Here is a 12,102-nt window from a genome sequence, read left to right as displayed (position 1 = left end):
CTTTAAAGAAATTGTTCGAGACAAAAATTGAGAACAAAGAACATTTATTATACAACAATGCAAAGTTTGGTGCTTCCCCTTACCCTGGGAATACACACATACACTGGGGCTCACCCAACTTTTATACAGTTTATCTCAGTATAGGAATAACCCCCCCTTACATTCTTCTGCCTCCTGCTGGAGAGGTTTGGCATTAGGCAATCCTGCCTGCCTACATGCTGTTTCTGTGCACTTGGAGGACCAGGGGGTATCCTGTCGGTGTCTTCTCATGTCATTATCCCCATTGTCCTTATTCATAATCTTGCCCTTGTCCCCATTCACACCTTTCCAACTCTCAGAGCTACAGTCCCTTCATATGCAGAGTTCGCTAATCCTGTCTAGGGTTTACTAATTATTTATGCAAGCCTTGCTAATTCTATCTGGGGCTTGGAGACCCTTATCTCGTTCAGACTAACTCTACTTCTATCATCAATTGTCTGTCCTTACCTCCTTCATTCAGTGAACTTGCTGCTTCTGTCTGAAGGGCTAGGAGATTCTTATCTTACTCAGACAGTGTCAGCTTCCTGCCTTCTAATATCCATGTCTCATTTACTTATGTATCAATTTTATTTTCTTCATTTCTTCATGTTCATATTGCAATATCAGTTTTTCTCATCTCTCACATACCCTTGACACCTCCCCTGAATTATCTATGGGTCTCATAATCTTATAGAACTTTATTAAGTCACATCGAATCCTTTGCTTCACAATATTAGAGGTGGCTTTTTCACTCAGCGAGTGGTGGCAGAATGGAATGATCTTCCGAATGAGATAGTTGCAGCAGGGTCCCTTCTGTCATTTAAGAGAAGATTGAATGTGTACATGGAGGTGAGGGATTTGGAGGGTTATTGGCAGTGAGTGGGAGGTTTGAGCTAGTGGAGTTGTTCTAGTGAACTGGTGCGGACTCGAAAGGCTGATATGGTCTGTTTCCGCTCCGTAAATGGTTATCTGGTTAAGACACATTCCCCAATCCAGACAACATCCTGGTAAAAATATCTGCTCTTGTCTGAGCACTGGCATGGATCTGTTCCAATTTGCCGAGGGCAGATGTCATCTCACTGGGTCTGTACCCAGTCCTGGAACGACAGCTTATCGACTACAGTTCAGCATTCAACATCACCCTTTCAAAACTGATCAGCAAACACCAAAAGCTGAGCCTTAACTGTGTAATTATGAGCATTGGTAAGAACATCTCTTCTACTTTCTCCATCAGTACCAGAGCACCACAGGGGTATGTTCTCAGCCCCCTGCTCTACCCCATGAATCTGTACAATAACCTTATGCAAATTTGCTGACAATCTCAGGTGTCATCTCTCACCATCACCCTATCTCATCCCGAATCAAGAGTGCTATTCCCCCCGCCCCCATATCTTCCTTTTGAATGACCAATCATCACCATTAATTCCCCCACACTCCCGGCCGCTCCCCTCCCATTCCGCCTGCCAACCCGAGCCAAGTCTCAGATCGAACCCTCTTCCATGGACAGGCTGGTTGCTGAGGGAACGACGCTCAGGGACGCTGGGGGCCCTGTGACGTCAGCGCGCACACGACAAGGCCGGAATACGACATCACGTGACGGGGCGGCCGCAGCCCGGGAGAAGGGATAAAGGGAGCTGTTATTCAGTATAGTCCTAACCCCACATTCGATGAGAACTCAGAGCAATGACTGATTTTCACTCACATTGTTTGAATTCATTGCAATGGGGAAGCTCATGCTAACCAAGTCTAGGCAGATGACGGATCTCTGCTCCTTTAAGGAACGCGGATCAAAACGTCACGCTGGTTGACGTCATCACGTTCGCCAGCCCGGTTTGAGTGGCACTTCGGCCCATGAAGTGGTTCACAGACAGCGTTTTTCCGATAGGCGGCTTGTCTATCCCGGCTCTGGTGCTCGTCGGGGTCCAATTCAGCACCGGGTACCGGAACGGAGGGCTCCCGTGGTTCTGGGCCTTGCAAAGCCCGGTTAGAGGACGCTTCTCCCCTGGTCCCGGCCCTAGTCCCAGCCTCGATGTTGGTTTAACCTATGCCCCAGCTCTCCGGGACCCTCCATCGGGCGCCCCGAGGCAGCACTGCATTGATTTATCCCCTGGTCACACCCTCTCGTCCCCACAGCGATGAACCCGTTTCTGTGCTGTGACTGCGGGAAGAACTTTAAAAGTCCTGGTAACTTAAAGAGACACCAGCAGGTCCTCACCGGGGAGAGGCCCTTCACCTGTCCTGAGTGTGAGAAGGCCTTCGCCAGGTTGTCTAGCTTTGAAATACACCTGCGAGTCCACACTGGGGAGAAGCCTTTCACTTGCCCTGAGTGCGGCAAGGGGTTCGCCCAGATCACCAACCTGCTGACCCATCAGCGGGTGCACACTGGGGAAAAGCCATTCTCCTGTCCCAAGTGCGAGAAGGCCTTCACCAACAGTTCCAACCTTGAAGTACACCGGCGGGTCCACACAGGCGAGAGACCCTTCACCTGCCCCAAGTGTGGACAAGGCTTCACCCTAACCTCCAGCCTGCAAAAGCACCAGCGGGTCCACACTGGGGAAAAGCCGTTCACCTGCCTTGAGTGCGGCAAGGGGTTTGCCAGGTCCTCCAACCTGACATTGCACCAGCGGGTCCACACTGGGGAAAAGCCGTTCGTCTGCCCTGAGTGCGGCAACGGTTTCACCCAGATCTCCAACCTGCGGACCCACCAGAAGATTCACAGCAGTGACAGGCCATTTGTCTGCCCTGAGTGCGGCAAGGGGTTTGCCAGGTCCTCCAACCTGAGATTGCACCAGCGGGTCCACACTGGGGAAAAGCCGTTCGTCTGCCCTGAGTGCGGCAAGGGTTTCACTCAGTCCTCCCACCTGCTGACCCACCAGCGGGTCCACACCAGGGACAGGCCATTCAACTGCCTGCAGTGTGGAAAGAGGTTCACCCGGTCCTCACACCTGCTGGCCCACCAGCGGGTCCACTCTGGGGAGAAGCCATTCGCCTGCCCCGAGTGCGGAAAGGAATTCACCCAGTCCTCCAACCTGCAGACCCACCAGCTACTCCACACTGGGGAGAGGCCATTCATCTGCCTCGAATGCGGGGAGGGCTTCACCCAGATCTCCAACCTGCAGAGGCATGAGCAGGGCCACAAAGGGAAAAAGCCATTCTCCTGCCCTGAGTGTGAGAAGGGCTTCACCAGGTTGTCCACCCTTGAGACACACCAATGGATACACAAGGGGAAGATGCCCTTCACCTGCTTTGAATGCGGTGAGAAGTTCAGTGAGTCCAGCAAGTTGAGGAGACACCAGCAGGTTCACACCAGCAAGAGGCCATTCACCTGCCTTAAGTGCGAGAAGGTCTTTATCCAGTCATATGAGCTGTTGGCCCACCAGCAGGTTCAGTGTGGGAAAGGCCGTTCATCTGTCCCGAGTGTGGGAAGGGCTTCATCCAGTTCTCAGCTGCTGACCCACCAGCAAATACAGTCTGGGGAGAGGCCATTTGTTTGGCCCTAGTGCAGGAAAGGGGTTTGTCCAATCCTCCAACCTGCTGAATTAAAAGTGGGACAAAACTGGGGAGAGGCCATTCAACTTCTCTGAGTGCGGGAAGGCCTCCCATTTGGACAATTTGCTGAAACACTAACGAGTTCACAGAAAAAGTTTGCAGATTTGGACATTGAAACATCACTCAGACTTCATGGGGTAGGTGCTTGTAATGGAAGATTCTAACCTGTTTTTTTTTAATTTGCAGCTCTGGGTTCTGCAAGGCTAAGAACCTGCTTGTGTTTTAGAATCAGCAGACATAAGCTAAATTCCACCAAGGGGCCAGAGATGCAGTTATTTGACGAAAGGACATCTGTGTACCAAGAACATTTAATCTTCCTGCTTGTTTTGGTCACAGACTGTCAGAGGCCTAGCCTTGATGCAAAATAAACCATTGTATTCAAAGTGATAAGCTGAAAATTATGTTATTCATTAGAAGCCTAGCATGCTAGCTTGCTTGCTTATCTTTCTTGCTGTGCTAGGAATAGGTGCTTGGGTAAGCAGTTTTTGGGGTAATATAAGTCATGGTCCCGCTGCTGAAGTTTGAGACTCTCCGAGAGGTGGCAACATCTCTCAGCAAGAAGAAGAACTTCTGGAGTCCAGCCAACGTCCTGTTCAGGGGAGGTGGAGAAGCTGCTACTGGCACCCTGACAACCTACAACAAGTGTGCAGTCGTTGCCTCGCTTCGGCAGTTGGGACCAGTCCAAGCGTTGATAAGTATAGTTGGGAAGGGCTTGCATATTGTAGTGTGAAATCAGCTTTTGAATTTCTAATAAACATTTGTATAATCTGAACTGCTCTCGGTGTGTGTGTCTATTTTCTTTCGGTAGCTCAAACACTGTGACCAATCTAAAACGAACATAATGAGAGGTATAAGTTTACCCAAGACAATTGGCGCATCGAGCAGGGTTGGTCTCAAGATGTTTCGCTGAAAGGAAGAGGTGAGCCCTGAGCAGTTCTTGATTCCTGGATGGACTTCCAAAGACGATGGGTTTGGCATGTTGGCCAATACCCTGTCTTCGTTGGGACCACCCATTAGTTGGGATGAGAAGTTAGATTCACCAAGTGCACCTCTGGGAGAGCGGGTTGGCACTCTCCTTTGAGAAAAAAAATTTCCTGATAAAGGGACGAATGGTTTTTGGTTGCTGGCCACAGCCTTACGCCACTCCGTTCAGCATGAAGTAGAATCAGTTCAAAGAGAAGTAGAATCTCAGCGCAAGAGAAAGCAATTAGAGGAGGAGCTAGAAGCCATGCGACAACGCTGTTCTATGATGAGCGAAATTGTTCGCACCAGTCAGGACAGAGCCAAAGAATGGGAAGATAAGCGTGTCCAAACAATCTGCCGTAATATTAAACTCCGGCAGCAGCTCTATGCAGATTAGGAAAGGCATGGAGTAGAACTCGATCCATATCGTATTCGTGCCATGATAAGGAATGGTGACGATCCTGATGTAATTGAGGATTGGGATGGGAATATCTGGAATGATGACAATGGTAATAATGCAGATAGTCCTCAGCATGTGTCTAACATACTACCCTCTCCACCTGCTGTTCATGTCCGCCCTATAAGGCAGCAGATTTCCCAAACAGAAGGAAGGGGGGATGATGTAAGGGTAGAGATTGAAGGGATGGATACCCCGGTCTCCCACCTGGACCCAGGGGAAAATACCCAAACCCCTGCTTATGCTCTATGGCCTACTCCCTCTACGGGATGGCCTCGACCTCCTCCCCTAGACTGGGTGGAGGGCCCTGTGGGCCAAAGTGGGAAAAGGGGTCGGAAGCCGTCAATGATCCGTGACTTCTCTGGAAAAGAGCTGGCTGTCATTGGAGATCGATTTAGGCAAAAGGCAGGAGAAACTGGCAGCCTGGCTTCTGTGTGTCTGGGAACAAGGAGGGAGTAATGTATTTTTAACTCCTGAGGAATTGTTGGGATTAGTAACATTGTCTACTGATATCAGGGTCACTGCTGAGCTGCGGGGTAGAGGGAGAGAGATGGATTACTTAGGGGATGCCCTGCTATGAGTGTACCCATCACCAGTAGATTGGGATTTACATTTGCAGAACAATTGGAGAACCCCAGAGGAGGGTATAGCAGTAATTCGTCAACAGGCCCTGGCCTCTGCCTTGTATGCAGGGCGTTTGAGGCTGAGGGTACATGGGGGGAGCCCTGATGAAGAGATATTCACGGCCGGAATGCATACCAGATTGGTTAATTTCGCCCAACCCACTACTGGTTCTGTCCATAACTAGTCCGCTAATTGGGCACCCCGTGTCTGAGGCAGTGCACGCTTTATCTGGGCTTCGAGAATTAGAGTTGGGAGGTAAAATCCACTCACGTACAACCCAGGTTAAATCAGACAAGCAGGATGAAAAGAGAGGGGCTGCTGCTAATAACGGACCGACAAGAAAGGACCTTTTTCTAACCTTGTTAAAGTTAGGCGTACCTAAAAGTGATATTGATGGGAAACCTACTGCAGTCCTTTATGACCGTTATAAGAGAAAAGCAGGGGAACATCATCCCCAGCTGCTGAGTCCTCCTGGCCCAGCTGTGCCCTCTGCTCCCACTGCTGCTTCTATCGAGCCGGCTTCTGCTCCAGTTACCCGTGATGAGGTACAACAAATGGTTAACAAGGCTCTTATGGATAATAGTGGCATGTGGGCCTGGAAGCCCCCGAACCCTACTAAAGCATGAAGGTGTGGGCAGGGCTCCCGTGTCTACACCATTGAGATACGTCGGATACATGGGGACCCACGGCCCTACATACCGTTAACAATCCATTGGGGTGGGGGTAATGACCACCAATATTTGGCCTTGGTCAATACCGGTGCGGAGCACTCAGTGATTCCGGGTAACCCCGATCTCTGGACTGGACCGACCTTTCGAATAGAGGGGTTGGGAGGAGCGGTCACCCTGGCAAAGGAAATAAAAGTCCGTGCCACGGTGGGTGATAGCTCTTCCCCTATCTGGTTACATGCCCTGGTGGCTGCTACTGACGAGTATATCCTGGGTATTAATATGTTGGCCGGTACGGCCCTTAATACTAGCCAAGGGGGATTTGCATTTGGAATTCGGACTATTACAAAAAAACTAGTCGGTCAGGCGAAGTGGGATCCTGTGATGGTGCCACCCTCCATGAAACCAGTGTGCATTCCACAATATCGCCTACCTGGAGGGCAAGAAGAGATTAGTGCCACCATCGATGCTTTGCAAGAAGGGGTAGTGAGGCGCGCAACGTCGCCCTTTAATAGCTCTGCTTGGCTGGTCCAGAAGCCGGATGGCTCCTGGAGAATGACAGTTGATTATCGCTTTTTGAACAAACATGGCCCACCACTTGCTTTGGCAGTTCTGGACATTGTTAGCCTAATTGAAAACATTGCTACTGGGAACTCAGGAACATGGTATGCTGTCATTGATCTCGCTAATGCTTTCTTCAGTATTCTAATAGCTGAGGACTCATAGGATCAGTTTGCCTTTACCTTCCACCGCCTCCCTCAGGGTTATGTACACTTTCCCACTATTTGCCACAGCCTAATTGCCCGTGATCTGGAGACGGTGCCAGTATCGCCTTCCCTCTCAATTCACCATTATATTGATGATGTAATGATCCAAGGAGCCACGGAAGAGATGGTACAGAGAGCAGAACAAGAGGATGCCTGGTTTACTGATGGTAGCAGCCGGTGGGTGCAAGGAAAGGAAAAGTGGAAGGCAGTGGCTTACCATCCCAAGTCAGGAACTCACTTATCTGAGGAGGGGGATGGTGGCTCCAGTCAGTATGCTGAGTTGAAGGCAGTCACTTTACCACTAGATCCCCATGATCACTCACTTCGCCTGTTCACTGATTCCTGGGTTGTGGCTAATGGACTTGTGGTATGGATGCCTGATTGGCAAAGGAATGACTGGATGATACATGACTGTCCAGTATGGGTCAAAGAGTTGTGGGAGCTGTTGTGGGATGCTTCCCACCACCGTGAGATAACTATGTATCACATTGATGCCCATACCAATGTGGCGATTAACATGGCACAACATAATGCAGTAGCAGATCAGCTTGCCGCTATCAGCCGCGCTGATACCATCCCCCTGGCTCGATGGGCACATGAACAGAGTGGTCATTTGGGGGAGAAGGGATCAGCTATGTGGGCCCATACACATGCTTTACTCGTCCATCAGGAGGATGTCCGCATGGTCAGGCGTCCATGCCCAGAATGTCAACTTGTGAAGTCCCGTGTTGTTCCTCCTGGTCTGCATGGCCGAATAAAACGGGATGCTCGTCCAGCTGCAGTTTGGCAAATTGATTACATAGGCCCCATGCCAGACTGTATGGGTAAACGTTACATCCTAGTAATGGTTGACACCTTTTCGGGGCTGGTTTTTGCCTTTCCCACCAAGATGGCTGACCAAGCTAGTAATTTCTTGTTATGATGTTCCAGAGGAGATTCAGTCTGATAATGGCTCACACTTCTCCGGGAAGGCAATCTGTGATTGGGCAAATGACAACAGTATCTTATGGGTTCACCATATTCCTTATTACCCGCAGACTGCCGGGTTAGTTGAACGAATGAATGGCTTACTGAAGGAACAAATTCGTTTGTTAACACCACTGGGGTCCCTGAAGGGGTGGTGCCATGTGCTGCAGCAGGCAGTCGACAATTTGAATCATCGTCCTTTAAAAGGAGGTACACCTTTCCACTGTCTTCTTCACGCTTCTGAACTACAGCCTATTCCAGAGGAAAAACAATAATTTCCCCCCACCCCGAGCTAGAGAATGCTGGACAAAAGGTATGGGTGGCACCACCAGGTAGTGGCCCTCCTGTAAGAGGGGAAATAGTGACACCTGCCCAGGGTAACACTCGGTGTGTAGCTATTGAGGGACAGGATGATTTAGTCTGTTTAAACACTGAATGCTTACGGTTCTCCATTTTACGCTCCTGGTGATCTGTCTTAACAGCTGCTTTGGTACCAGCAATTGGATTTGTAATGACAAAGACGTTCCGAGGGAGTTGCCCGTGGGAGACACGGTCCGATGCATTACATCAAGGAGGTCCTCAGTCACCCGCCTCAAGTGCAGCTTATATGTTTCTGTTATTATTCAGCATGTTTCGAATTCTGTACGTGAGCTCCAGCGTCTGGGTATTGTGACCCATGAGGATAGTTTTGGAATCCTTTTTCATGGTTAGCTGGTACATTTGGGGGGTTGGGCCACAATATTCTCCGTTGGTTGCTCACATTATTGCTTGTTTTTGTGATTATTGTAGTTTTGATTTCTCTTTTACGCTCTTTTTGTACTCTTATGTTTGTCAAGCCTGTGACCAAGGGATGGAATGTAATGGAAGATTCTAACCTGTTTTTTTAAAAAATTTACAGCTCTGGGTTCTGCAAGGCTGAGAATCTGCTTGTGTTTTAGAATCAGCAGACATAAACTAAATTCCACCGAGGGGCCAGAGATGCAGTTATCTGACGAAAGGACATCTGTGTACCAAGAACATTTAATCTTCCTGCTTGTTTTGGTCACAGACTGTCAGAGGCCTAGCCTTGATGCAAAATAAACCATTGTATTCAAAGTGATAAGCTGAAAATTATGTTATTTGTTAGAAGCCTAGCATGCTAGCTTGCTTGCTTATCTTTCTTGCTTTGCTGGGAATAGGTGCTTGGGTAAGCAGTTTTTGGGGTAATATAAGTCATGGTACCACTGCTGAACTTTGAGACTCTCCAAGAGGTGGCAACATCTCTCAGCAAGAAGAAGAACTTCTGGAGTCCAGCCAACGTCCCGGTCAGGGGAGGTGGAGAAGCTGCTACCGGCGCCCTGACAACCTACTACAAGTGTGCAGTCGTTGCCTCACTTCGGCAGTTGGGACCAGTCCAAGCATTGATAAGTATAGTTGGGAAGGGCTTGCATGTGTGAAATCAGCTTTTGAATTTGTAATAAACATTTGTATAATCTGAACTGCTCTCGGTGTGTAACAAACAAAATGAGAGGTACAAGTTTACCCAAGACAATGCTCCTGCCAATTTTGAAACATTTCTCACTCAATCAACTTTAATCTTTAGCCAAAGTAGATTAAACTTATCCCCTTCAATATTTATTATCATTGCTTTTGGAGGTGATGACCACCAGAGGATTTAAAGCAGCAAAAACTGGTAAAGAAGATATAGCCTGCAGATAAATAAATAAAGTCCGCAGACCTGTTTCAGACATGGTGAAAAAGCAATCACGGGAGATAATGAGAAATAACTGCAATGATGAGAGAAGGTCAACAAGAGATTCATTCTAGGCTTGGAAAGGTTTTACAAGCGATTTCAACAATTGAAGAGTGGAAACTGGAGGGTGGTTTGAAGTGTGTAAATGACTATAGATAAACTAGAAACTCGATGGGAAGTAATTTCTGCCACCAACTCCAGGTCCTCCTAGAAAGTGGTTGACTTGGAGAGCAGGACCAGATGCTAAAACATTTGGATCCTGGGCTGATAGAAGATACTGAAAAAGGCCAGTTAACTGACTTCTCATATTTACTCATGGAGGTGTTTAGAAGAGAGGCTTTTGCTACTAAGTCTGAGCTTGACAGAGCTCATCGGTCTCTGTTTCCCGAGCCAACCTCGGAACATCGTTCAGATTCGATAATTCTTTGTTTTCATTATTACCCAGAAAAGGATTGTGTTATTCATGAAGCTCATTGGATCAGAAATTTGAATGATCCAAATTTTGCCCTGAAGTTATGGAGATGCAGAAAGAATACAGAGAGGTTATAACTGAGCTGTACAAGAAAGAATTTAGACCCACTTTGTTGCATCGAGCTCATCTGCGGATCGCCTGGAAAACGGCCATAAGAAATTTTTAAATTTGGAGGATGAAGCTTGTAAAGTATTAGTTGATTTGAAGTTTTTTCTATTTTGAAGGGGGGGGGGGGTCTTTTCTAGTGGAGGAAGTCTGTCCGTTTTTTTCTTGTGTCAATTGAAGGGTTAATTGATTTAATAATTACATTTTTTTAAATTTTAACTTTAGTTTATCGTTGATATTAAAGATTTAATAGATTGTATTAATCTTATTAATATGGACAGTATTTGCCTATTTTGCTTGTTCATTTATTAACACCACAAGTAATATAATGTACGTAGTTTATTATTCAACAGTGGAAAAGTAGATTTGTGCAGTTAGTTTATTCTATGACTGGGAAAATGCGGTCAGCATTGAAATAACATATAGTTGCTTAATATAGTTTTGGGCTGGAAACATTTTATAATAAAATATAATTTCTAGTTTTCATGTAACTGAGTTTGGCAAGTTAAATGTAGATTTTTATAGCCTTTTTAATTATAATCATTTTATATTATTTTGAAGGTTTAAGGCTGAAATGCTTTGATGATGTTCGCACCCCTGCGTAAGGTTTTGTTCATTTTGACTGAGAGTGAGACGTGATTCTACTGCAAATGTGCATATATTGTCTGTCTTCACAGCAAACTTTGTATTTTTCACTTTGGTTTAAATTTTTATAAATAGATTTTTTTTCTTTGGGAAAATTATAAATTATTACTCTTTAAAATAAGGAGCTATACTGAGATCTTCAGCAGAGGTGTGTGAAGTTAAAATGTATTTTTTGAGATGGCTGGGCTGTTTGGCGGGAGGGTTTTTGGGTTTTCGCTTGATTTGCAAGGTTATGTTTGTTTCATGGTTTACATATTTTGTGTTACAGCATGGTTTCAAGATGACGACTCTTGGAATGATGACAGGCATAGTTGGATCATTTCCATAAAATTAATTACTATGAATTAAGATTCATGATAAATCCAATTAGATGTATCATTAAATGTTAAAGATATGAATGGCCCATGTTAGACACCTAAAGGCTGATATTGTTTTTCTTCAAGAAACCCATATCAGGAATTCTGATAAGGATAGGCTCATGTCTAAATGGAAGGAACTATAGATGATACTTTCCTAATTTTAATATATCCTAATTTCTAAATATCATCTACAGTATTCTGAATTTTGAGTTCATCAAACTCTGTGACTGTTTCTTTGTGTAGCTTTAATTTGATGATAAAATGGAAAAACATTTTGCATGGCTTCGCATTAAGACTTCCATAATGATGAATATCAAAGTATTTACAGTATCATAGAGATATAAAATGAATATAAGAAGCTCAAACTTTAAAGAAATACGTAACGATATTTGAAGTAATATACAGAAAAATTCAGGGAAAAGTTTCTCGTGCTCACGCTTCCTTCACATGCTGAATAAAAATGAGCAAGTCATTAGTCTGGGTGGATATTGTGACATATTACATCAGAGTCACTATGGTAACACTACAAACAATCTCTTAAAGAGACAGGCACAAAATTAACTAAGAGTTAAAAAAAACAAAGTTTTAACTTTTACATTCTGGCCCATAATTATAACAGATATTCTTTTCTTCATTTCTTCTTCTTCTTTGGCTTGGCTTCGCGGACAAAGATTAATGGAGGGGTAATGACCACATCAGCTGCAGGCTCATTTGTGGCTGACAAGTCCGATGCAGGACAGGCAGACACGGTTGCAGCGGTTGCAAGGGAAAATTGGT

General features: G+C 46.1%; 1 long non-coding RNA gene and 1 pseudogene across 1 annotated transcript; both read left to right on the top strand.

The window, feature by feature from the left end:
• The first annotated feature begins 1,833 nt into the window (after positions 1-1,833).
• On the top strand, positions 1,834-4,339 carry LOC138745782 (uncharacterized). The gene is made up of 2 exons (XR_011346504.1): positions 1,834-2,001; positions 3,754-4,339. It is a non-coding gene; the product is annotated as an uncharacterized lncRNA (long non-coding RNA).
• On the top strand, positions 2,013-3,747 carry LOC138745777 (zinc finger protein 420-like; annotated as a pseudogene).
• Positions 4,340-12,102: the final 7,763 nt, after the last annotated feature.

The sequence above is a fragment of the Narcine bancroftii genome, chromosome 11, assembly GCF_036971445.1.
Source record: "Narcine bancroftii isolate sNarBan1 chromosome 11, sNarBan1.hap1, whole genome shotgun sequence".
NCBI lineage: Eukaryota > Metazoa > Chordata > Chondrichthyes > Torpediniformes > Narcinidae > Narcine > Narcine bancroftii.
Note: the sequence above shows the minus strand (reverse complement) of the source record. Positions and strands in the feature narration are given on the sequence as shown.